The sequence below is a fragment of the Phocoena phocoena genome, chromosome 4 (genome assembly GCF_963924675.1).
Source record: "Phocoena phocoena chromosome 4, mPhoPho1.1, whole genome shotgun sequence".
NCBI classification, from domain to species: Eukaryota; Metazoa; Chordata; class Mammalia; order Artiodactyla; family Phocoenidae; genus Phocoena; species Phocoena phocoena.
In genome coordinates this window covers 13,907,481-13,932,902 of record NC_089222.1, presented here as the reverse complement: position 1 = coordinate 13,932,902, position 25,422 = coordinate 13,907,481, and the positions used below count along the sequence as shown (strand labels likewise).

The 25,422-nt window shown below is 42.0% G+C and overlaps 2 non-coding genes and 1 pseudogene across 2 annotated transcripts; 1 reads left to right on the top strand and 2 right to left on the bottom strand.

The window, feature by feature from the left end:
* LOC136122635 (elongation factor 1-alpha 1-like) overlaps positions 1-24,545 on the bottom strand; it is a 72,131-nt pseudogene extending 47,586 nt beyond the window's left edge.
* On the bottom strand, positions 9,192-9,263 carry TRNAA-UGC (transfer RNA alanine (anticodon UGC)). The gene has a single exon. It is a non-coding gene; the product is annotated as a tRNA-Ala (tRNA).
* On the top strand, positions 9,978-10,050 carry TRNAF-GAA (transfer RNA phenylalanine (anticodon GAA)). The gene has a single exon. It is a non-coding gene; the product is annotated as a tRNA-Phe (tRNA).
* Positions 24,546-25,422: the final 877 nt, after the last annotated feature.

The following is a 25,422-nucleotide window of genomic DNA, read 5'->3' as shown; positions in this document are numbered from 1 at the left end:
CAGCAGCAGATTGCTTGCTGAGCTGCAGTTTCTAGGGAGTAAAGAAAATGAGTTCTAGGTGGCCTGTGGATGCCTGGGTCAAAAGTTTATATTATATCTGGGTGGAGGTATGTTAAGTTCCCCCTCCCTACTGCCTTCCTGGCTCCAGGGTAGATCCCTTTAACATAAGTGACTGCATTTTATTATTTATAGTCCACATCCTTTATCACATTTATTCTTCCTGAGAACTGCATTATCACATTAATTCTTCCTGAGAACTCTATGCAATGGGTATTATTATTACCCCATTTTACAGATGAGGACACTGAGGCATGAACTGGCTGCATAATTGGCCCAAGTTCTTAAGTGGTGAAAGATTCAAGCTCAGTTCTATGTGGCTCTAAACCATCCTTTCCCTAGTGTGGTCTCATCTAATCTCATGATTTTGAGCCCCATCTACTAGCTAATGACTCTCAAATTTATACCTTCAACTCCAATAAGTATCTCCAAAACTGAACTCTTGATCCAGCCTTGACCATCTCAAAAGTGGTGATGGATAGAAACAGACTGAATACGAAATAGTTTGGAGGCAAAAGCAACACAATTCTACCATTAGTCCCTGGCCAAGAGTGCAAAAAAGTTCTCACATAATTACTGGGATTTTTCGTGGTCAGGGAGTGATAGGATTAGGACAGTCTTTCCCTTAAATCCCATTAGAATGCAAATCTCCCAAACAAAGATAGCATCACCTCAATCAGTATCAAACCTTATCACCTTTATGTGACTAATTTGACTGAGACCTGACCAGAGGCATGTGCAGAGGAATAGCAAATGCCCAGGGCAGGACTCCCCAGCCCAAGGGCCCACCTGGCCTGGCAGGTAAAGTGAGTGAGTGAGGCCGCCCTGCTTTCAGAGGATAACCTGCAGCCCCTGCTGTTGTCTTGTTAACAAAGGCATGCTGCTTCTCCAGTCCAGCACGGGACAGTATTGCTGGAGCTTCCAGTTTTCTGAGATGGAACATGGACTGCAGGTTATTAAAGTGTGAGAATGCTCAATTTTTAAACATTGGAACTAATTTATACTGGGGAGGGGGGTGCTCTGAGGGGGAAAAAGAAAAATAAGGTCAACCCTTGCAGTAATTTTGGAATTTCTAGACTAGTATGTTTAGACGTTAACTCATTCGATTCTTACATTAATCCTGTGAGGTTAAGTGGGAGTGTTCCCATTCTGCAGATGAGAAAACCGAGCCTCACAGGGCATGGAACTTGCTGCAAATTAGTCTGAGGTCTTGGGCCTGAATTTCTATATCTGTAAAATGAGGAAGAGGAGGTTTCTGAGCGCCCTGAAGTTGGGTGCGGAGGTCTGCACAAGTTAACATGTGTGTATTTTTCTCAGAAAAGGATGCATAATAAGCTTCATCATATTCTCAGAGGGGTCCCAGATGCAAACAGCTTGAGTATCACCATCCCAGAGAGGATACAGATGAGGAATTTATAGAAGAAGCCTGTCAGTTGTCCAATAAACATGAAAAACTGCTCAGCTTCTCTGCAGTCAGGGAAATGCATGTGAAAGAAAGGGGCTTATTTCAAAGATAAGCCATGAGGATCCAAGGACCCGAGGTGGTGCAGTGAAGCTGCAGATGGCTCATTCAATCAGTTATGGCTCCTTTTGTGGTCGTGCCTCTCCTGCTTGATCTCTGTGGTCATTCTTGTGCTAATCATGCCAAGTGCCCAATGGCTTCACAATTTCTGTGCACCAACCTTCAAGGAACAACTATAAAGCTCAGTGTATCAGGATATTATTCAAGGCCAATTCTGGCTGTTTGAAAATATTTTGTATCTTTTGAATCATTTTATAACATCCTACCCTCCTCTCTACTGCAAAAGGATTTTCAGTAATAACTACGAAATGAAACTGATGATAACAATGATCAGAAGGGAAATGAAGACAGTAAATTTTTCTATTATTGAATTGCATGTGCATAATTATGTCAGTAAATAAATTTTTAAATAAGTATTACATTACAACGGATAAAAGATGATTAACATTTTAAAATTATATAAATGCAATTTTTGAAAAAGAAAAACTTACCTATGCCATCTCAGTGATGAAATAACATTATAGTTCTTGTGTTTGAGCCTTAACTTTTGCAAATGTCAATGATTTGGTCCAAATTTGCATATTCATGTTAAATAGAATAGCCGGATTTGCCTACCTATCTCTTCACTAACAGTTCATGGAAGACAGGTTTTTTTGGTTGTTTGTTTGTTGTTGTTGTTTTTTCTAAGAAGATGTTGGGGGTAGGAGTTTATTACTTTATTTTTGCTGTGTTGGGTCTTTGTTTCTGTGCTAGAGCTTTCTCTAGTTGTGGCAAGCGGGGGCCACCATTCATCGTGGTGCGCGGGCCTCTCACTATCGCGGCCTCTTGTTGCGGAGCACAGGCTCCAGATGCGCAGCCTCAGTAGTTGTGGCTCACGGGACTAGTTGCTCCGCGGCATGCGGGATCCTCCCACACCAGGGCTCGAACCGGTGTCCCCTGCATTAGCAAGCAGATTCTCAACCACTGCGCCACCAGGGAAGCCCGAAGACAGTTTTTATTAATTTTAATTCTGAAAGTTTTCTTTCACTCGAAGTAAGTTATTCAAATCATTAAGAAAAGTCTTAAACGGACTTTTACCCACTTCCCTGGTTGCACAGTGGGTAAGATTCCGCGCTCCCAATGCAGGGGGCCCGGGTTCGACCCCGGCCCACAGAAGTAGATCCCACATGCAAGCCGCAACTAAGAGTTTGTATGCCACAACTAAGGAGCCCATCTCCAGCACCTAAGGAGCCTGCCTGCCACAACTAAGAGACCCAGCGCAACCAAATAAGTAAATAAATAAAAAGAGAGGCACCTAGTTCTCAAAAAAAAAAGTCTTAAACATAAAAATAAATTTAACCGATTCATAAAAACCTCAATTTATGATGAATGTCAGAAATGCATCATTTTCCACATCTTTGTTTCTTCAGGATTGTTCTCAGCAGTCTTCATATGTCTCTGTAGCTCAAACATTTCCACTGAAATGTTTTCACCAGAAGATTCATCATAAATTTCTATTACATTTAGTAAAATCCCTGAAGATTTTCCTCTTACACTGAATTTAGAGAAAATGACTAAATAGTGAACATTGAAATTATTTGATCCATTGCTTTAGAATGAGTGTCTTGTTCCTGGTGAAAACTATCTAGGTGTTCAAAGACTGTCCTTTTGATTTCTTCTGGCAATAGAAGACCAGCACCTTTTGTCATGTTTCCTGGAGTTCTTCTTCAAAATTTGACTCTGTTTTCCATGGAATTGCCTATTTCCTTACTTTTTTGCAGTTGTTGTATTATTCCTGGCTTTCTCCACAGTTTCTGTGCACTGACCTTCAAGGAACAATGATAAAGCTTGGCGCTTCAGAATACGTGATTCAAGGCTGATTCTATTTGAAAAAGTTGTTGTGTACTTTAACCTCCAAACAGAAAAATGACATCCAACTCTCCTGGTTTATTATGAATCTCCAGTGTAAACACGAGTGTGTGGTACCATAGGGACTGGAGACACAAGCCACACCTGAAGTGAGCTAGAATTATTGAAAAACATTGTAATTCACTTTTAAGCAAATATGTGTGGCTGAGTTTGTGTGCATTTGAGGCCAGTTGTATAGCTGGGACTCAAAGATTACACATATTATTAAAACTCAACAGTACTCACAGCAATAGCTTAGAATGTAGGCCAAAAAAAGATTTTTTAAAAATTTATTTTACTGAAGTATAGTTGATTTACAATGTTGTGTTAATTTCTGTTGTACAGCAAAGTGACTCAGTTATACATATATATATTCTTTTTCATATTCTTTTCCATTATGGTTTACCACAGGATATTGAATATAGTTTCCTGTACTATACAGTAGGACCTTGTTAGTTATCCATTCCATATATAATAGTTTGCATCTCCTAATCCCAAGCTCCCAATCCACCCTTCCTCACCCCCTCCCCTTTGGCAATCACAAGTCTGTTCTCTATGTCTGTGAGTCTGTTTCTGTTTCATAGATATGGTCATTTGTGTCATATTTTACATTCCACAAATAAGTGATATCATATGGTATTTGTCTTTCTCCTTCTGACTTACTTCACTTAGTATGATAATCTCTAGTTCCATTCATGTTGCTGCAAATGGCATTATTTCATTCTTTTTTATGGCTGAGTAGTATTCCATTGTATATATATATACCACATCTTCTTTATCCATTCATCTGTCAATAGACATTCAGGTTGCTTCCAGGTGTTGGCTATTGTAAATAGTGCTGCTATGAACATAGGGTTGCATGTATATTTTCAAATTAGAGTTTTCTCCAGATATATGCCCAGGAGTGGGATTGCTGGATCATATGGCAACTCTACTTTTAGTTTTTTTGAGGAACCTCCATACTGTTCTCCATAGTGACTGTATCAATTTACATTCCCACAAACAGCAACAAAAGATTTTTGAGGGGTGGAGTACGTTATCACTGACATTGTTAGAATGGCCTACATGTGGTGATGGATAAAAGCTAACTGACATTGTTTGCAATCTTTTATTGCTTTTACCTTGGGCACCTGCTCTCACCAGGGTCGGTTTGCCACTGTAGAGAGACACCACTTTTCAATCATAATTCTGGAAAAATCTAGACGTGTGACAGCACCTAATGCTGGACCAAGATGTGGAGTGTCTGGGGGCAGTGAGTTAGAAGGGGAAGGGAGAAGGCACAATATACTCACTCAGTGCAGGAGAAAATGGGGATCAGTCTCACCTTTGGGCTAGAAGCTGGTAATATCTATGAAAATTAAACATAAACATGCCTTTCAATCTAATCATCCTACTCCTGGGAAAGAGGCTTGAAGGTACCTCAAAATATCATTATATCTGAACCGTGGAATTCCACAAGGCCACTAACAAGAATAAGTAAGAACTGGATTGGCTGACTCAGAAGTATTTCCACGATGTTTTATTAATGGAAAAAAGCAAATGTTTACCAACTACAAGCCCTTCTACGTGTGATATGAAATTTTCCATGAGGGTAAGAGCCCAGGGGAAGGCCCAGAAGGTCTCCTACCCACCTGGCTTATCCCGACAAGAGAGGGGAGGGGTCAAAGCAAGAAAAAATAAGCCGTAGATAAGAGAAAATAACTAAAGAGTCCCACAATAAAAACAGCATACAAAATACTCCAGTTATATAAAATTACATGTATTTGTTCACTGTCCCAGAGAACTATGAAAAAAAGGCCAAATTACTCAGGGCTGCCGATCAGAACTTTCTATGATGATGGAAACGTGTTCTATTCATGCTGTGCTATCCAAACCAGTAGCCAAGAGACGCATGTGGCTACTGAGCGCGTGAAATGTGGTTAGTGTGACCGAGGAACCAAATCTTTAATTTATTTAATTTTAATTAAACTTAAGTAGCTAGTACAGCTATAGACAATGGTTTACTATAAGCAGTACTGTTGCTTTCTTTTTTCTACTCTTTATAGTGTTTGAATGGTTCTATGATGAGCAGTTATTATGTAATCAGTAAAATAAATAAATAAATAAAATTAAAAACCTGTAGAGAAGCAGTATGTGTGGTGATTAAGAGCTCAGGTTTAGATCCAGAGAGCCTGGTTCAAATCCTAGCCTTGTTACTTCATTGCTTATAATTTGGAGCAAATGCCAAATAAATAAATTTTTTTTTTTTAAAGGGACTTCCCTGGGTGTCCAGTGGTTAAGACTCCATGCTCCCAGTGCAGGTGCGGGGGTGGGGGGGGGTCTGGCTTTGATCCCTGGTTGGGGAACTAGATCCCACATGCTGCAACAAAGATCCCACATGCCCCAACTAAGACCTGGCACAGCCAAATAAATACATACATACATATATACATAAATATTTTAAAAAATAATAATTTGGGGAAAATTACTTAGCCTCAAATTGCTTTCTTTACTATACTTCAGTCTCCTCACCAGTAAAAGGCGCATAATCATAGTACCCGTGTCATGGGGTTACTGTGAGGATGAAGTGAGTCTGTACATGAGAAACTCTTAGACCAGTTCGTGGCACGTGGTGTTTGATAAGTATTTGCAAATACAAATATTACCAAAGGTTTAATTGCAAGTGATAGGAGACTCTGGCTAAAGAATTTACTCATTGGATACCTGTGGGCTCCCAGAAATGTTGAGATGTCTGGAGGACCAGGTTTCAAGCCCAGAGGGCAGACCCCCAAGTGATGCCTCACTGCTGTTCCAATGCTAACATATGTTGTCAGGGGCCACTGCTTCCCTTCGATTCCCAAATTCAAGTCCTGTCAAGTGTATCAGGTTGGCACAGCCTAGATCACCAGTTCAGGCTGAAGCCCTGGCTGGAGGGAGTCTGGGCAAGCGAGTACTCTACCTGCTAACTCAGCCTCTGTTGGGGTGGGAGAGGCTCCATGATGGGAGGGCTCCCCTCAGATTCAAAACACTTCCTGTGCTGGGAAGACCAAAATAAAGATAAAAAAATACTACAAATGTTATTTTAGTTAGGGAAAGGCTGGAGAGAGGGGGGAACGAAAGAAAAAAAGTTTTTTCCTCAATGTTCTGTTAGTTTTATTCAAACAATTATTTTTAGAAAAACAGTTCATTAATAGAGAAACATTGAAGGTTTAGAATGGGGGAGGAATAAATTAGGAGTTTGGGATTAACATATACACACCACTATATATAAAATAGATAACCGACAAGGACCTACTGTATAGCACAGGGAACAGTACTCAATATTTTGTAATAACCTATAAGGGAAAAGAATCTGAAAAAGCATATATATATATATATATATATATATATATATATATAACTGAATCACTTTGCTATACACCTGAAACTAACACAACACTGTAAATCAACTATACTTCAATTTTAAAAAAAGGATAGGAAAATTAAAAAAAAAAATTCATGAATTTTTAAGCTAGAATTTGAGTCTTTTTGTTTTTTTTGAATTTTATTTATTTTTTATACAGCAGGTTCTTATTAGTTATCTATTTTATACATATTAGTGTATACATGTCAAGCCCAATCTCCCAGTTCATCTCACCACCACCACCCCTATCCCCTGGCATAGAATTTGAGTCTTGAAAGATGTTTTCTTGCTTGAGGCAGAAGATCCAAGCAAAACACTTGGACCCCCAGGCTAGCTCAACTACTTTGCTTTGCCCTGGGGTTAGAAATTTGGGTAACCTTGATAATCAGGCTAATCATTAAGATCTGTCCCAGCTCTTGGATTCTATAAGTACCTCCTCCTTTCTCTCCTGGGGCCCTTATTCTTTTCAGAGGTGAGACAAAGATATTCCAGTAGATGAAAACTACTTCTCCCCATGTTTGTGCTGTACCATCTATACAAAAGCCACCCTGATGGGACATTCTGAGAATTGTGGGTTTGAGGATACATAAAGCCCTGGGTGGTGAGTGCCCAAGGTCACTGGAACCAGGGGTTCTGCTGTCCACAATCATCTGATACCACTTCACTAGGAGCCACCACTTCTAGCCACCAATTTGGGCTCATCCTTTCACCTTGGTCCTATCTCAGTTTCCTGGTCTATAGAATGAGGGCCATGATAATAGAATGTACTTCATGAGGTTGTTAGCAGATTGCATGACTATGTATGAAGTGCTTAGAGCAGTGCCTGGCATATATCACGTGCTATAAAAGTGTTTTGGTGGGTAAATAAAATTTATTTTGGACCTGCTCCTTTCTCAAGATATTTAAAAATTTTTAGTTCCAGTAAAAAAGACTGACCTTCAATAAAGGGGAAATGTTGACTTTGGATTTGGATATGACATATTTTAAATGCCTACAAGATAGCCTCTTGAGGATGTCTGCCTGCATACATTGTAAACTGAATCTGGAATTCTGTTGATATCTCTGAATCTCAAGTTTGGACATTTATGCAACTAGAAGTAGAAGGCCTCTGAAGAATAGATAGAGTGAGAGCTGTTATGCATTAAGATGTGTAGATACTGGGACTTCCCTGGTGGTCCACTGGTTAAGACTCTGTGCTTCCACTGCAGGGGGCATGGCTTAGATCCCTGGCCAGGGAACTAAGATGCCATGTGGCATAGCCAAAAAAAAAAAGACAAGTAGATAAGGAGTTTATTATTAGTATTTGTGAAAAAACAAAGAAATGAGATTGCTCCTAGGCTGATCTCATTCTTTTTTGATTTATACTGGTTATTGTTATGATCCTAAAATTTCCTTAGAAGAAGACCAATAAAAGTCTCATTTTCTGCCATCAGCTTCCAGGTAAAGTGTTTATCTCTTCAGAAATTGCAGATCCCTTAAGCCATCTGTAAAAGGAAACAGCGTCAATTCCACCAGTCCCCAAAGGACAACCTTCGAGCAGAAATACTGCCCACAGGGTCTGGTTTATTGAAAGGGAACATCTCCTGCCTCCACGGCACCCACTTGCTGCTGAGCATCTGCTTCTCAACTTTTTGAGAATTCAGTGGAAGGGATGGGAAGGAAACAAAGAGATGGTTGGCTATTTAGGAGCCAAGACCTCTCCATTACTTGAATTTATCTGAAAGCCAAGTGTTCTCTATGGCAGGGGATGAACAACACTTTGTCTCCAAAATTAAAGTAGGTCGGTGGTGGAGCTTTCCTTTTTTTGTCTTTTTCCAGGCTCTTACCAGAGAAACAGAAGCCCTTGTTCAAATTCATGTGTTCTATTCCAGGTATGTAATAAAGGTTCATGAATGTGTCTAAGGCATTCAGTTTGCATTCCAAAGTGTTCTTCCAGAGGTGCTTGGAATCCCGCTCACAGCACCCTAATTTTTCCCATGGCTAGTATCTTTAGGATTAGTTATTCTGGCTAAAGAAAGTGCACACAGGTTTCTTTCTTTTTATTTTTTTCCCTGTCTTACTTTGGATCTTCCTTCTCTTAAGTAGTATCGTAAAATGGTAGTCTAGGTGAAAAAGCTGGTTAAATTGGTGACATTAGTGGATGTGGAATAAGCCTCTTTTATTTTTTCCTTCTTCTTCTCTTGTTTATTCCTTCTGCAGTTGCACCAATCATGTTTGCTTTCCATGTAAGCAAGGGGAAAAAAAGTAGTGAAAAGTAGAAAAGTAAGAGAGCATATTCCACAGGACTGAAGGAAGGTATGGGTATAAAATACCTTGGAGATGAGAAAAAAGATAAAATCCTCATGGAGGTGCCGGGGATTGAACCCGGGGCCTCATACATGCAAAGCATGGGCTCTACCACTGAGCTACACCCCCAAGTGACAGTTGCCTCTTTTTTCGGTATGTTAGGAAATGTACCTATTTTCTGTATTCTTTGGCAAAGCTACTTCCTTTTGTCAGAAAATTTATTCTGTTAACTCCATTATTTCTACAATTTTTAAATTAGACTATTTTTGGTGGATGGCTATGCTCAAGAATAGTAAATTCTAAACCCAAATTGTTACCATTCCTGCTCTTAGTTTCTTCTCAGCCAGGTCAGTCCTCTCCAAGACCTTCTCACCTGGGCCAAAAGACTATGACAGAGTAGATGGAAGCGTATAAAACAAAGAAACCAGCTCACTTGAAATTATCACCAGGAAACAGAAAACTGATTCCACATTAACAAAAATTAATCCATTTCTCAGAATCTTTGAATATTATTCAAGAATGAATGAAAAGAAGAGAAAAAATAAGGGACTCTAAGAAATTTAAAAAAAATTTTTTCTGTAATTTCCTGAGCTGTGTCAGAGGAGCAGAGAGACTTTCCAATGAATCCCCATCATTTCTCTTCTGTCTCTCTCCTCCTACCATCCCACACCACCAGGAATTGGATTAAAGCACCATACATGGAAGACATTCCTAACTATTTGGGTGGATAAATATATTGGACAATGAGAGAGCAACACTTTCGAAGTCTGAAATGTTCTAAAAATGGATTGAAAACAATCTCAGTTTTGAAAAATGAGTGTCAGGGCAGCTCACCCCTAAGGTGCTGAAATAGCTCAGTTGGGAGAGCATTAGACTGAAGATCTAAAGGTCCCTGGTTCAATCCCGGGTTTCAGCAGGTTAAGTGTTTTAGTCAGCATCCATGAGGAGGAGCAATTCCGGTAACCCCTACCAGAAAGGTCTACCTTTGCATCCTTGAAACTTCAATCATTTTTTTGTTTTGTTTTTTTGGCCATGCCATATGGCAGTGGAAGCTGCCAGTGGAATCTTAACCACTGGACCACCAGGGAAGTCCTGAAACTCCCATCTTTGAATTTGGGTCTTGTGATTGATGTCTGATGAGCTTGGCATATGAACAAAGGAAATGTCTGGCATTCACTGCTTCTCCCATGTGTGTGCAGCTATTGCAATGTCCAATGAATTTTGATGTGCAAGATAAAGGTGAATAGTAAAATTCATTCTTATAATTAAAAAAAAAAATGACTGCCCTTACTGATCTCACCAGAATTCCCACAGCAATTATTATATGGATGAGTAGTAGGACAGGGTTCTTACTTCTCCTCATCATTGGCATTTTTTCCTCTCCTTACACATGGTGGGGTGAAGAATTTGCATAATAGATCCTGCAAGTTATTCTAAACAAGGTTGCCCATTTTAGCAAAGGAAAGATGTGTTTGGCTTGGAGATGCTTGTGATAGGCCTGAATAATGGCATCCAAAAGATGTCTACACATTAATTCCCAGAAATGTGAATATGTTACCTTATATGGCAGGTGTGATTAAGTTAAAGACATTGAGATATGGAGATTATCCTGGATTATCCTGGTGGGCCCTGTATAATCACCAGGATCTTTATAAGAGGCCGGTGGGAGGTCAGAGAGGAAAGATGCTACATATGGCTGGCTTTGAAGTTGAAGGGAGGGACCATGAGTCAAAGAATGGAGGCAGGCTTTAGAAGCTGTTAAATGCAAGGAAACAGATTCTCCTCTGAAGCCTCCAGAAGAAATGCAGCCTTGATTTTAGACTTCTGATTTCCAGAACTATAAAATAGTAAGTTTTTTTTGCTTAAAGCCACTAACTTTGCACTAATTTGCTACAGTAGCAAAAGGAAAAGAATACAATGCTCTATACCAAAGACTTTCTCCAGGTGGAACATGGAAAGTTTAGAGGACTTGACCTTGCAGAAGACGCCTAGAATGAACCATAGCATAAGTAGACGGCACTTTTTTTTAAAGAAAGATTTGGCATCATCCTCTGGACTCTGTTTCATGATCAACTAAGAATGAGATCATTTGCCATCTGGTCATGAGTTGTACCTTGCAGGTGTTTCCAAACATAGCAGCGAATTTTTTCCTTAGAACATACTTGAAAAGTTCCCATTTTTCTCTTGTGTCATTCCTTCCATTGTTTTTGTTGTCTGTTCCCTAAATCTTTTATTTACATTTTTACATATTTATATAATAGTACTTAAAACTACCATGTATATCACAAGCCTTTTGTGATCAGGCATGGCCAAAGCATTCACATGCATTCATTCATTTAATCTCCACAATAACCTTTGGAAGTATTTACTGCAATTATACCCATTTTACACATGAGGAAACCGAGGCATGGAGAGAATAAGAAACTTTCCCAAAGTGGCACAGCTTTACAGTGAGCCATGGTTCAAAACCAGGTCATGAGCCTAACTGCTCATAACAATGAACTTCCTCAGGGTCAAGACCCAGTGTTATTCTTGTTTTTACCTCCCTGACTCCCACCCTGCCATGCCTAGCCCATTTATTGAGCTCCTGTTATTGCTAGCACTGTGGTAAACACTTCCACATATATGACTTCACATCACCTCTACTAGAACCTCAAGAGTCTTGTCCAAGGCCCTACAAATACTAAAGTGGAAGAACTTTCCAAACGATTATGCTGAGCTACAGACCTGAGAGCACTGGAGTTGGGGCCAAAAGCCTGACTGGAGCCTTAGCTCTTCCACTTACTACCAGTGGTGCAACTTGTGCCAGTCCCTTCATCATTTGGGTATCTGTTACTTCACCTCTAAAATGGGGGTGATGAAACCTACCCTGTAGGCATTTTAAGCTCCTCCTGGGTGGGGCTGATGGCACATCACAGCTGGGAGACAGAGCTGGCTCCCCAAAAGGCAGCAGCACGTGCCTGAGGCTGGCTGATGGAGCAGAGCGCTGGAGGGCACTCAACCCTTTCCCCAGTGAAGCTCAGCTCTGGTCCTCCTTCCTTGCCTTCTCCAAAAGGAGCCACCATCCAGCTGGAGATGTTAGAGATTACTTCCTCCCTGGGAGCAGTGCCGCGTCACCTGCCCCAACTCCCATACCATTCATTCACTAGGTGCAAATGCTGTTTCTCCCCCCCACCACCCCTCAGTCAGGGTCTTGTTGCCACAGGCATTGGCAGCAGCTTACAGAGCCTCACTGTCACGTGGGGATGGGAGCAAGAGGCTAATGCCCTACCTGACCCTTTCCTTCACCATGGTTCCAAACACCTTTCCAGGCACTGAAGAAAATGTGAAGACAAAAGGGCTATGGGAACTTTATGCTTGAGATGAGGGAGATGGTCCAGTGGCTGGGAAATAGACATACCACCAGTTTCTACTACTTCTGCAACCCAAGGATAAGGAAGAAAGGAAGCAGCCCAGAGCAAATTCCAACCTCAACTCCAAGAACCAGGAAAGATTTTCAGCCACCTCACAAATTATTTAAAACATAATTCAGGAGAGACCGGCCAAGATGGTGGAGTGGAAACAACTTGAGCTCACCTCCTCTCATGGGCACACCAAAATCACAATTATCTGCAGAACAACCATGAAACGATGAAAAAGACCAGAACTTACCAGAAAAGATCTTCTACAGCAAAACACAAGGAAGGAACCACAAGGACGTGGGTAGGAGGCCCAGACTCACAGTACAGTCAAGTCCCGTACCCCCAGGCACCAAATTAGCACCAGCACCTGGCCCCGACCAGCAGCCTGTGGGCACAGGTGCTGGGACCCCTCAGGCTGAGCAGCCCCCAGTCACCAGCAGACAGCCTGCCTACAGACTTCCTGAGCCTACAGTCACCTCTAAGCACGGCGCTGCCCACCCTGGGAAATCTTCAAGTACACCTGGATTTGGACTCATGAGCTCAAAGTAGCTCTGCAGTTTTCAGAGGCAACTGTAGCTCTCTGGACCCTGGTTTTCACATCTGTGAAATAAAAGTGTTGGATGAGGTGATCTGTCTGGACATCGGCAGCTGTGAAATGCCACGTTCCCTGATGATCTCTGTGACCAGTATGCTCTGACAGCAAAGGACATCAAGAAGATCCCATTATTATGCTGAAAAAAAAAAAGATTATTTTGTCTGAAGTTGTCTCTAAATTCTGTTTTGGAAATAGGCAGGGTGTGCATTTTTATAGGAATTTGTATAAAAAGCACTTGCCAAAGTCACACTCTTGGTTATTGGAAGAATTGAGGGGAAGCCCTCAGTCTCCAGACCCCAAAGCCGGAATGCGGGCCATTTCTACAAGGACGGAAAGAGGTGCCGAAAGGGCAGGCTCTGCTTCTGTAAAAGTCCTTTGGAGCTTGCTGACTGTTTCAGTTTCAGCCACACTCAGAGGTGCGCTCTTGCGGCCGCTCCCATTTTCCGCATGAAAGTTGCTAGGGCTCTTTCAGACTTTCCTTCTGAATTACTACAACACGGTTTTAGGATTATTCCTATTTCACCTGGAGGCTTTCCTTTGAATGTACAGTGTGTGTGCACACATCTGTTTACAGTTTGCTGAAATCTCAAGTGTGATTCCATAACATCTCAGTTACTTTTTCCATGGGGGATGGATGTCTCCCTCATTTTAAGCCTAAGTCAGGGCTGCCCAAGGCTTTTCACATCAGGGCACTCATAAAAATGGTATTTGCACAGTGGATGGGGCTACTTCAGATCCTGAGGTGCCTGTCTGGAGACTCCAGCCTTTAGGTACCCCGTCCCAGCCCAGCACCCCTGAGGCCTGAGGGCATGACAAGGACACCATCATGTCCCATGCATGGCTCACCAGTGTGCAAACTGCCCCTGGAGAAACTAAACTCCAGCTCAAGCTGGGCAAACTGGGCTTGATATACCAGAGCACTCTTGTCAGACAGTCTTCCAGGAATGGATGTGCTGGAGCATGAAATGTATCAGAGAGGTAGATATCATGAGAGAAAATGGAAAAGTGGAGCAGCCCAGGGTCCATCAACAGAGGAACAGTTAAACAAACAATGGTGCATTTATGCAGTGCGGTTTACTTGTTAGTAAAAGGGGATTACAGATTCCATGCAACCACATGTATGAATGTCAAAAACACACTGAGTGAAAGCTGGGCTGAGAGAGAACATATTGTATTGTTCCATTTACATGAAGCTCTAGAACATCCAAAACTGAGCTGTAGGGGTGAGGTGGGGTGGTGGGCATGGGGATGGACTGGAAAGTGCAGTAGGGAACTTCTTGGGTGATGCAATGCTTTTTATCTTGATAGAGGTTTGAGTTACACGAGTGTATGGGTTTGCCACTTAAGATTAGTACATTTCATCACAGACACAAAAAACAAATTTATGGTTACCCAGGGGAAAATGGGGACCAGGGGGAAGGATAAATTACAAGTTTGGGGTTTGCATATACACACTACTATATATAAAATAGATAAACAACAAGGACCTATTACATAGCACAGGGAATATACTCAATATCTTGTAATAATGGAAAAGAATCTGAAAAAGAATATGTATACACACATATATGTATAACTGAATCTCTTTTCTGTATACCTGAAACTAACACAACATTGTAAATTAAGTATAATTCAATTTTTAAAAAATGGTTAAAAAAATGATTAGTGCCTCTCACAGTACATAAGCTTCATCTAAAAAAAATAAATATTGAAGCTTTAGTTACTAGTACTATGTGTGCTGAAAAGTTTAGGGTGAAGGATGCTGGCATCTGCAACTTACATCGCATTACATCACAAAATATGATGGCTGGATAAAGGGTGGATAGATGAATACAAATGTAATAGGGCAAGTAAAGTAAAATCTTAGGGGTAGAATTTAGGTGGTGGGTACATGGGTATCCTCTATATAATTCTCTTAACTTTTATTTATGTCTGAAATTTTTATAACAAAATGTTAGAGAAAACATGTGGGCCTTGTCATGCCCTCAGTCCTCAGGGATGCTGGGCTGGGACGGGGTACGTAAAGGCTGGAGTCTCCAGACAGGCACCTCAGGATCTGAAGTAGCCCCATCCACTGTGCAAATACCATTTTTATGAGTGCCCTGATGTGAAAAGCCTTGGGCAGCCCTGACTTAGGCTTAAAATGAGGGAGACATCCATCCCCCATGGAAAAAGTAACTGAGATGTTATGGAATCACACTTGAGATTTCAGCAAACTGTAAACAGATGTGTGCACACACACTGTACATTCAAAGGAAAGCCTCCAGGTGAAATAGAAATAATCCTAAAACCGTGTTGTAGTAATTCAGAAGGAAAGTCTGAAAGAGCCCTAGCAACTTTCATGCGGAAAATGGGAGCGGCCGCAAGAGCGCACCTCTGAGTGTGGCTGAAACTGAAACAGTCAGCAAGCTCCAAAGGACTTTTACAGAAGCAGAGCCTGCCCTTTCGGCACCTCTTTCCGTCCTTGTAGAAATGGCCCGCATTCCGGCTTTGGGGTCTGGAGACTGAGGGCTTCCCCTCAATTCTTCCAATAACCAAGAGTGTGACTTTGGCAAGTGCTTTTTATACAAATTCCTATAAAAATGCACACCCTGCCTATTTCCAAAACAGAATTTAGAGACAACTTCAGACAAAATAATCTTTTTTTTTTTCAGCATAATAATGGGATCTTCTTGATGTCCTTTGCTGTCAGAGCATACTGGTCACAGAGATCATCAGGGAACGTGGCATTTCACAGCTGCCGATGTCCAGACAGATCACCTCATCCAACACTTTTATTTCACAGATGTGAAAACCAGGGTCCAGAGAGCTACAGTTGCCTCTGAAAACTGCAGAGTTACTTTGAGCTCATGAGTCCAAATCCAAGTGTACTTGAAGATTTCCCAGGGTGGGCAGCGCCGTGCTTAGAGGTGACTGTAGGCTCAGGAAGTCTGTAGGCAGGCTGTCTGCTGGTGACTGGGGGCTGCTCAGCCTGAGGGGTCCCAGCACCTGTGCCCACAGGCTGCTGGTCGGGGCCAGGTGCTGGTGCTAATTTGGTGCCTGGGGGTACGGGACTTGACTGTACTGTGAGTCTGGGCCTCCTACCCACGTCCTTGTGGTTCCTTCCTTGTGTTTTGCTGTAGAAGATCTTTTCTGGTAAGTTCTGGTCTTTTTCATCGTTTCATGGTTGTTCTGCAGATAATTGTGATTTTGGTGTGCCCATGAGAGGAGGTGAGCTCAAGTTGTTTCCACTCCGCCATCTTGGCCGGTCTCTCCTGAATTATGTTTTAAATAATTTGTGAGGTGGCTGAAAATCTTTCCTGGTTCTTGGAGTTGAGGTTGGAATTTGCTCTGGGCTGCTTCCTTTCTTCCTTATCCTTGGGTTGCAGAAGTAGTAGAAACTGGTGGTATGTCTATTTCCCAGGCACTGGGACCCTCTCCCTCATCTCATGCATAAAGGTCCCATAGCCCTTTCATGTAAGACATTTATTCCAGTGACCTCATTTAACAGATGAGGAAACTGAGGCCCAGTGAGTAAGAGACTTGCTCTGGGTCACACAGCTAGCTAGTGGCAGGTGAGGCCTAAAACTATCAGGCTGAGAACCCTCTTGGTTCCATCATTAGGAAAGGTTTTTGCCTCAAATCGAAGCATTGCTATCGAATGCATTTTAGAATCTTGGACTTTTAGTTCTAATAATGTATTTCTGCAAATGGTAATCTTTGGTATCTCCTGAAGCAATTAGTTCAAACATTATTTTTTAAAGTTTGTAGATGCTTTAAAAAAAAAAGAATGAAATGGTAATTTAATTACCATTTAATTAATTTAATTAAGCAGTTTAATTAAAGTTTTTAGCTACTTATCTATTTATAGTTTTATAATAAAGTGTTTCTGCAATGCCCAACTGCTTTGGCAGAGCATAGAGAAATATAATTATTAATTACTACTATCATAACCACTTCACAAAGCAGTGAGTACTTAGATCTTCACCCATACTTCCTGGGAGCAAAAGTTTCACACCAACATTCCTCAAAGACAAGCAACTTCAGAGTAAAATATTCATATGAATCATCAAGAGCTATTATTAAACCCTTTTCAGAGTTTCTGAGTCATTGCCTAAAAGAATATCTAACTTGGGTTTAATTTGAGGAGAAAATAGGGGCTTCAAATTTGACATTTTTCTTTTGCCTTAAAATGTCGTCGTCCTTGACCCTGTTTCCTGGTCCTGCCCTCCCCATCACTCCTTCTAGGAGAGGAGTGGTACTCACAGGCACACTGACTGCTCTGTAAAATGACATGTGTGCGCAGGCCTTTTCCTAACTCTGACAAAGTAGCGTACTGACCACCTTGCCAACTCCCTCCACCCAGAGCCTCCCTAGAAAAGCTGTAGAAGCAGGTGCAGTTGTGCATCTGAAAAACTATCAACAACACCTCCAAAGTGTGAGATGCCCCTGGGGAGAAGGCAGGCTGTCTAGGCAGGTGTGATGGGGGAGACAGCAGGAGGGCAGAGCAGACGGAGGGTATGGGCAGAGAAAGAACTCTAAATTCTCTTCCCTCTCCATGGCCTGGCCTTGGATGGATCAGAGCAGCCTCTTGGCCACAGAAACCTGCAGCATCAGTGCAGGCGGCCAGTGCTGTCAGGGTACGTAAAAGTACCACAGAAGCCCTGCTGGTGTGAAAAGCTGATGAAAACAGGACCAGCAGCTGATACTTAGCATCCGCTCACTCACCTCTCCTCGCTCAAGCTCCCCAGGATGACGGATTCTAACCTAGGAAACCCCTGCTCACAGGAGGTGCCTGGCAGCGCGGTACCAAATGTTGTAGTCTTTGGGGTTCTGTGGGGTCCAAAGTGGTCTGCCCAGGGGCTCATCCCTTCCCTTCTCCTTAAACTCCCGTGGAGGAATCTGGCTCTTCCTGAAAACCAGAGAGGATCGCTTCAAACAGGAACATGAGTTGCCAGGGTGAAATGACCTTGCACCTAAAGACGACAAACAGAACAGCAGACGTTGATTGGAACTCACCAGGCAAGAGCTTAAATAAACACAATAAATATTCTCTAAAGGGCTGGAGGGTGGGGAAGAGGCGAGATGGTGGCCAAAGGGCACGAACTTCCAATTACAAGATGAATAAGTTCCAGGGAGCTAGTGTGCAGCCCGGTGACTATAGTTAACAACACTGGGGGTTGTATACAATGAAAGTTGCTCTGAGATCTTAATGTCCTCACAACAACAGCAACAGAAATGGTGGTTACAGGAGGTGAAAGAGGTGAGAACTAAGTGATCAAGAAAAACCAAGTCCCATCAAGTCGTTTGAGCAGAAATGCCTAAAGGCAACCACTGCTGGGCTTTTCCACGGCAGAGCCAATAAAATCCTGTGTATGTGTGCGTGCGCACACACTCCAGACAGCTTGAATTAGGTTTCTGTCTCCCGGAAACAAGGACCTAAGAGGGGACAGGAGAGGGGGTAGCTTTGCCACTTTGTGATGCAATGAACAGAGTGACTTCAGAAAGAGCCCCTTTCCGAAGGTGTTAGTTACTTTAGCTAATAATTCACTGGCTAAAGCCCCTAGTCTTCTTATCCATTCTTGACTTGGCAGTCCCCATAATCTTGCTGAAATAATACAAAAATATGTGCTCTTTAGAATACATATAAATTTTGATTCCATCTATACAAAGCTCTGGGAAATAAAAACTAATCTCTACTGACAGAACACAGATCAGCAGTTGTCTGGGGCTAGGACTGAGGCAGGGAGGGAGGATTTAAAAAGGGGCAGGAGAAAATGCTTGGAGTGATGGAAATGTTCACTCTCCTGATGGTGTTTATGGTTTCAGCAGGATATATGTGTGTGGAAACTCACCCAAACATATACTTTTTTTTTTTGTATTAGGTTCTTCTTGTCTCAAAGTATATATATATATATATGTATATATATATATATATATATATACATATATATATATATATAAACATCTTTATTGGAGTATAATTGCTTTACAATGGTGTGTTAGTTTCTGCTTTATAACAAAGTGAATCAGTTATACATATACCAAATGTATACTTTAAATACATGTAGTTTATTGTATGGCAATTATATCACAATAAAGCTTTAAAAAAGAAAACAGAATAAAAACATATTGGCAAAACAAAAAGCAAATTGGATAATGTCGCCCTATTTAACACACTGCAGTGGTTTCCCAATTCTCTCAGGGCAAAACCCAGTCTGTAACGGGCTTTGGAAGGCTTTCCTGATCTGCCCCTGCCCGGTCGCAGCTCTTACCATGTCCAACCTCTCAAGTGGGGCTCCAGACATCCTGGATTTCTCCCAATTTCTGGGTCCACTCCAAGCATGTGCAACCTTCTGCTTCTTAGAACATCTCCCCATGCCCACTCCTGCGTGCGCACACACACGTTTACCTGGATACTTGCTTTAGGCTCCTGCTCATACATCCCCTCCTTGACACTTTCATGGAGCATCTCCCCACCCCCATGACTGTTAAGAGCCTTCCTATGTACTCCATTGTACACAAGGCTTTCCACAGCTTAGCACGTATTACTCTGTCTCCTAAGTGCCTTTTTACTTCTCTGAAGCCCCTCACCATCCTGTGAGATATTCTGAGGGTCTGTCTTATAAATCATAGCTCTGGTGCCCTGAACACTGTCCAGAATATGGTATGCTTATTGAATGATTTGATAAATGATTTCAATAGGTCATAGACAGTCCAAGAGTATATCTTAACTACTAAACTTAGAGGAGACTGAGGCCAACCTTGAGAAAGGGGGAGAGTCAGTGTAGCATAGTGGTAAGAGCTCGGGCCCCAGTGTTAGGTAGTCTTGGGTTCAGATATCAGCTCTGCCACGTAGTAGTGTAACCACATGGATGTTCCCAAACCTCTCTGTGCCTCAGTCTCCTCTGTTAAATGGGATGGTGATATCTATCTCACTGGGGTGTTTTGAGGATTAAAGGAGATAATCTGTATAACTTGAGGTCCAAATGTAACTACAACTAAAGAAAATAATATCATAGTCCTTAAGAGAAAAAGGAACTAAATAATAATAGAAGCAAGTCAAATACATGTTCCTGGTATTACCAAACTGAGGAAGCCAGTTTAAGGTCAAGTAGCTGCACAGCAGTTCATTTCCCTCTGATCAGTTTGTGCCTGAGAGCCCGTCCCAACAAACTTCTTGCCTGAAAATCTCTATCTCAGGACCTGCTCCGCTGCAAACTGGGCCTGCGACACTAAGTCCAAACACCCATCCCTCGACGCACTGGTCACCCCCGTGCACATATGCCCATGCACCACTGGGCAAGCAGTCAATTTAGGGCTCCGATGCCTCCCCTGAAGCCAAAACAATGGGGCAGCTGAGTATCTTGGATCAGAAGAATAAAAGCAAATTCCCACTGCCCTTATGAATCTGAAATGTTGAATCATATTTCAGGGCAAGGAGCCTTTGGGAAAGAGGCTCTGAGTTTATTGAAGGACTGGAAAGAAAAGGATATTTAGGGGGAAAATCTGGGAGAGCAGGACACAGACAACTGAGCTTATTCTTGATAAAATGTAAGCTCCTGAAGGGAGAGATTTCTGTCTGCTTTGTTCTCTGCTGTGTCTCCTGAAACAGTGTCTGGCATATGGCAGGTGCTCAATCAGTAGCAAGTCAATGAATATAGAGTTTGACAGGGCAGGGAAGGAGGCAAAGCTAACAGCAAAATGAAAACTTTAATGCAACTCCCAGACAAAGAGTGAGGCGGTGAAGCTTGGTGGGTCGGATCCTGAGTTGTGACCGCAGGCACACCTGAGTTCAAGTCAGGCTTTGCAACTTACAGCTCTAGGACAGCTGGCAAATCATTAGCCTCTGCAAACCTGTTTCCTTATCTGTGAAATTGGACTCGTATTTAATATGATGACTCTGAAGATTAGTCTAAATAAAATGATTTAGATTAAGTGCTTGTACAGAGTAGACACACAGTTCTCTGTTCATAAGTGAGCACATTTGGTACATATATACACACACACATACACACTCACACAACCTCCAGGGACTTGAGGGGTGACAGTGTTTTACTTCTGGATTCTCCAGAGGAAGGAGTGTGGTGCTTTGTCTGCTTTAAGGATGACAAGAATCAATGCAAAGTGTTCTGGCCAAGGAGAGCCTGTGAAATAAACCTGAAAGGCTATACCAGCCCATTAATTTGAGTCTTAACCATATTACTGATTTTATAGTCACTTAAGCAAATCAATGTTTCAAAACACACTTTGGAGAACAGCCTAATTTGTGAGTAATTTTTTTAAATCGGCCATTTGAGATAATGCCGCTGAGGCCTATTTCACTTTGATTTAGAGCAGAACGCTTGTGCCAGACAGAGGACAGGCCATTTGACTCTTTCTGCCTACACATTCTAAACAACAAAAGCTAGGACACAAGATTAGGTATGGCCTCCCGTTACCATGGTGTATAAGCTACAAAATCCATTTCTGACTCCAGTCTCTAATTGAATGTGGGACGGAACTGGGAAAGCTGCCAAGGAGAGCCAATGGTTTCACATAAATTCTTCAACTATAGGGAAAAATACAATACAGGCAGAACAATACAAGTTTCCTTTGTGCTCCCTTTACACTTTGATTGACAAAAGTAATTATGTACTTATTCAGAGGTAATGTTCTGTCTTCCATGGTACAATTAGGGGTGGTTTGGACATTGTGGTTTTCTTTCCTCCCTCATTGAATAGCAGCCATGAGATCTGAATAGAACCAACCCTCACTTAATCCTGTTCCCTTGGGCACAGTCACTGCTTTAGGCCTCCCAGGCCAAACTTCACGGTTGCCCTTTGACCATAGGGGTTGGTCAGGGCTGGTCAATCATAGCAAAGCTAAGGACTCTTGCTTTGTATACAAATAAGGGGAACCAGCCTTGAGATGGAGCCCTCACTAGAGTAGTATAGTGTAGAGAGAGAATAAAGCTAAGTCATTGAGCCTTTGGGTCAACTATTCCTGAAATCTACATGCTTCTCAGATTTCCAGGTATATGAGCTAAAAAGGTTTAAATTGGATCTTCTGTTACTTACAACCCAAACCTTCATAAATAATATATGCCCATCAGAAAATGAAAAGGTATATACCTTTCCAAAATTATATTTGACTTCCTGCATTTCATCCCAGACCCAAATTCCTTGCAGTGGCGTGCATAATCAAGGTGGACAGTCTTACATACGCAGAATGATTTTCCTTCACATCAGAAAAATCTATTATTCATCCAATGGACTTGGTTTATCTGTTAAAATGTATGAAAATAACACTTGCTATAAATAACCTATATCTTAGCATAATTACAATTAGCTATAATGAATGCACTTGGAGGCCTATCTTGCGGTCTGATAAACTGCCACCAGCTCTCATGCTAGCAGACCCGAAACAATGATTAGTGAGTTTAATTCCCTTAAAATAATATCATGAAACTGAAGCAACATGACCTCTCAACTCACCAGTGTTATCTTTAAAATTTCCATGCAGCCAATACAAAAAGATATTTGTTCTGATATTGGACACTGTTTAAAAAAAGTGGATGTTCTATGTTTTTTGAAGGACATAAAGCCCTTCACACTAAGGAGACGAACCATAGTATTTCAGTTATCAGCCAATAGGTAGAAGAGAATTTGAGGAGTGTCTGTTCCATAGGAACCTCAAAAACCTTATTACATAACAATCAGCTGGGCTGGTCTTGAGTTCCAAACCTCAATGTAAATACTAGGTCAGCTCATTTCGACTGTACCCATATTTGAAGACTAGGAAGTGCGATGTTGCCATGGTAATAAGTTGCTAGGGTACCTCCAAGCAGCCAGTGTAAGCTGACTTTGTTAAACGATATCACAAGGATTAAGAACTAATATGTGTTTTGATTGGATAGAATGACGAGAAGTGTTTCTTTGCATTATTTAGGAAGCCAAATAGGGACCTTTGAGATAATTTATCCTAACCTTTTGTTCATTTCACAGATTAATTTATCCAAATATTTATTGAGCACATACTATGTGCCAGGCAGTGGAATAAATAATGGAAGACACAGGGCACCCTTGAGATGTGCACAGGAGATGTGAAGACCAAGACCCAGAGAGATTAGGAAGTTGCCTAATGGACACAAGGCCCCTGGACTTGTACAAGAGTCTTGAATCCCAGTCCAGTGATATTTGCCACAACGTGAAGAAACTTGTTGGAGGGACTTCCCTGGTGGTCCAGTGGTTAAGAATCTGTCTTCCAAGGTAGGGGACGCAGGTTCAATCCCTGATCAGGGAACCAAGATCCCACATGCCACAGGGCAACTAAGCCCATGTGCCACAACTACTGAGCCTGCACATCACAACTAGAGAGGTCAGGTGCTGCAATGAAGAGCCTGCATGCTGCAATGAAGTTCCCGTGTGCGGCAGCTAAGACCTGACGCAGCCAAATAAATAAATTAAAATTTTTTTTTATCAAAACAAAAAGAAAAAACTTGGACAAAAATTAATATGAATTAATATTCAAAATGAGCTTCTATTGGCTTGCTCATCTTTCATAAGAGAAAAGGCTTTTCAAGAAGCATGCATTCAATAAGTATTTTACTGAGTGCTTACTGGGCCTACTCTATTGTAACATGCCAGATGCTGGGGAAACACAGTCATGTTCTAGTAGGGCCAAAAGAAATTTTAAGGAAGAATTCTGGCCAGTGGGATGGTTCTCTTGTGGAGGCATGCTCAAGTTGCCATGGCAGCCCAAATGAGGGGAATGAAAGCTGCCCTAAAGGAGTGATAAGCTTTGAAGGACAAGTAGGCATTAAGAAGTCTTGGGGCAAGCAGGCCTTTTCAGGAACGGACTCCATGTGATGTAATTAAAATGTTACTACAGCGAGGACTGACATTTTCTCAGCAGTGCCTGAGGGAAGGTGCCTGATACCTATGGGGACCACGTGTTCAGTTTAAACAGTCAACAATTTTGTCACCCAAAGTTGGAGCCATTTCAACCAATCATATTCTAGTTTGAGAAATGGGATATTGAAGCCAATATTTGAACAGATCTTAAAGTACATGGTGCTGGAGTCACTATGAATGGTTCCAGTGGCTGAGTTATTCTGCCTGAAACATTTGTCCCAATCACAGACCCAGCACAGTTTTAACTCCTTCCTTAACACCAGATCCATAAAGGCCTTGCTTCCCCTTGTGCCCGCCTCCTCCAGGCTACTTGTCCTACACCGTTAGCCCTTGTCTCTGGAGACAGTTTCAAGTCCACTGTGATCTCCTCCCTGCTTGGCTGGGCCCTCTCTTTCACAGGAGACTTGGTCATTGATGGCACCGACAGGCAGAGGCACTCATCCTCCCAAGCCTTGCACGCTGAACTTCCATTCTGTTCCACACTGGGGAGGCCTCCACCAGCATCCTGCCCCACCCGCCCCAGCGCCACTTCCGGCCACATTGTCTGGTCTCCAGTACCTCACCTCTTGCTTCCACGTTCAGCGCTGCCCATCCTGGTCTCTGCCTGGTGCTTTGGGCAGTGGCGGATGAGCCAGACCAGCCAGTCATTGGCCTTTCTGACTCCTGTCTCTCAGCCCCCACTGCATGCTGTGCCCTATTTCTTAGAAGACACTTAGGACTCCAGATGCCTCCAGGATGAGAAATGAGCTTCTCCCCTCCTGTATTTCACCTACTGTAAGACATCATTGACTGCTACATGCATTATTATTTTATGTACTTCTAAGAAAGAAAAATTCTGCCATTAAGCCATAATACGATGTTTTCTTATCACTTCATTTTCTAAAAATTTCTATATATTGAAGATTTTTTTACTTCATTAGACATGGTTTTTTATCATAGATCACTCTTGTGCATACACGGGAATTATACCCTAAGTGATTTAAATATTCCTAAAACTTCTGCAGAGTGTTCAACTCTTTTGAATCATTTTTCAACCTGAGACATTAGGTGTTCGTGTTTTTCTACAAAACATCGACCTCTGTGCCATCAAGAGCAACATTTCTTAAGAGTTCTCCACCTGAGTCTCTGGGATTTCCTCCCAAGCTGCTGACATTCATCCCACAGGTTTTCAGGCTATGTGCAGCAGGTGATGACCATGTCAGGACCACCACCTGGCATGAGTTGTAAGACCTATCCTGACTTCAGAGAGTTTAATGTCTGTCTTAGAATAATGGAAACAAGGGGACGTCAGACCTGCTGTTCCCCACACACGACCACCGCTGCAAAACTCGCCAGGGAAAAGCCCAGGACCTGAACTTGTCTACCTCAGCCTTTTGACACGGCACCACCCTGCGTGCATATCCAGAGATGTCTAAGCT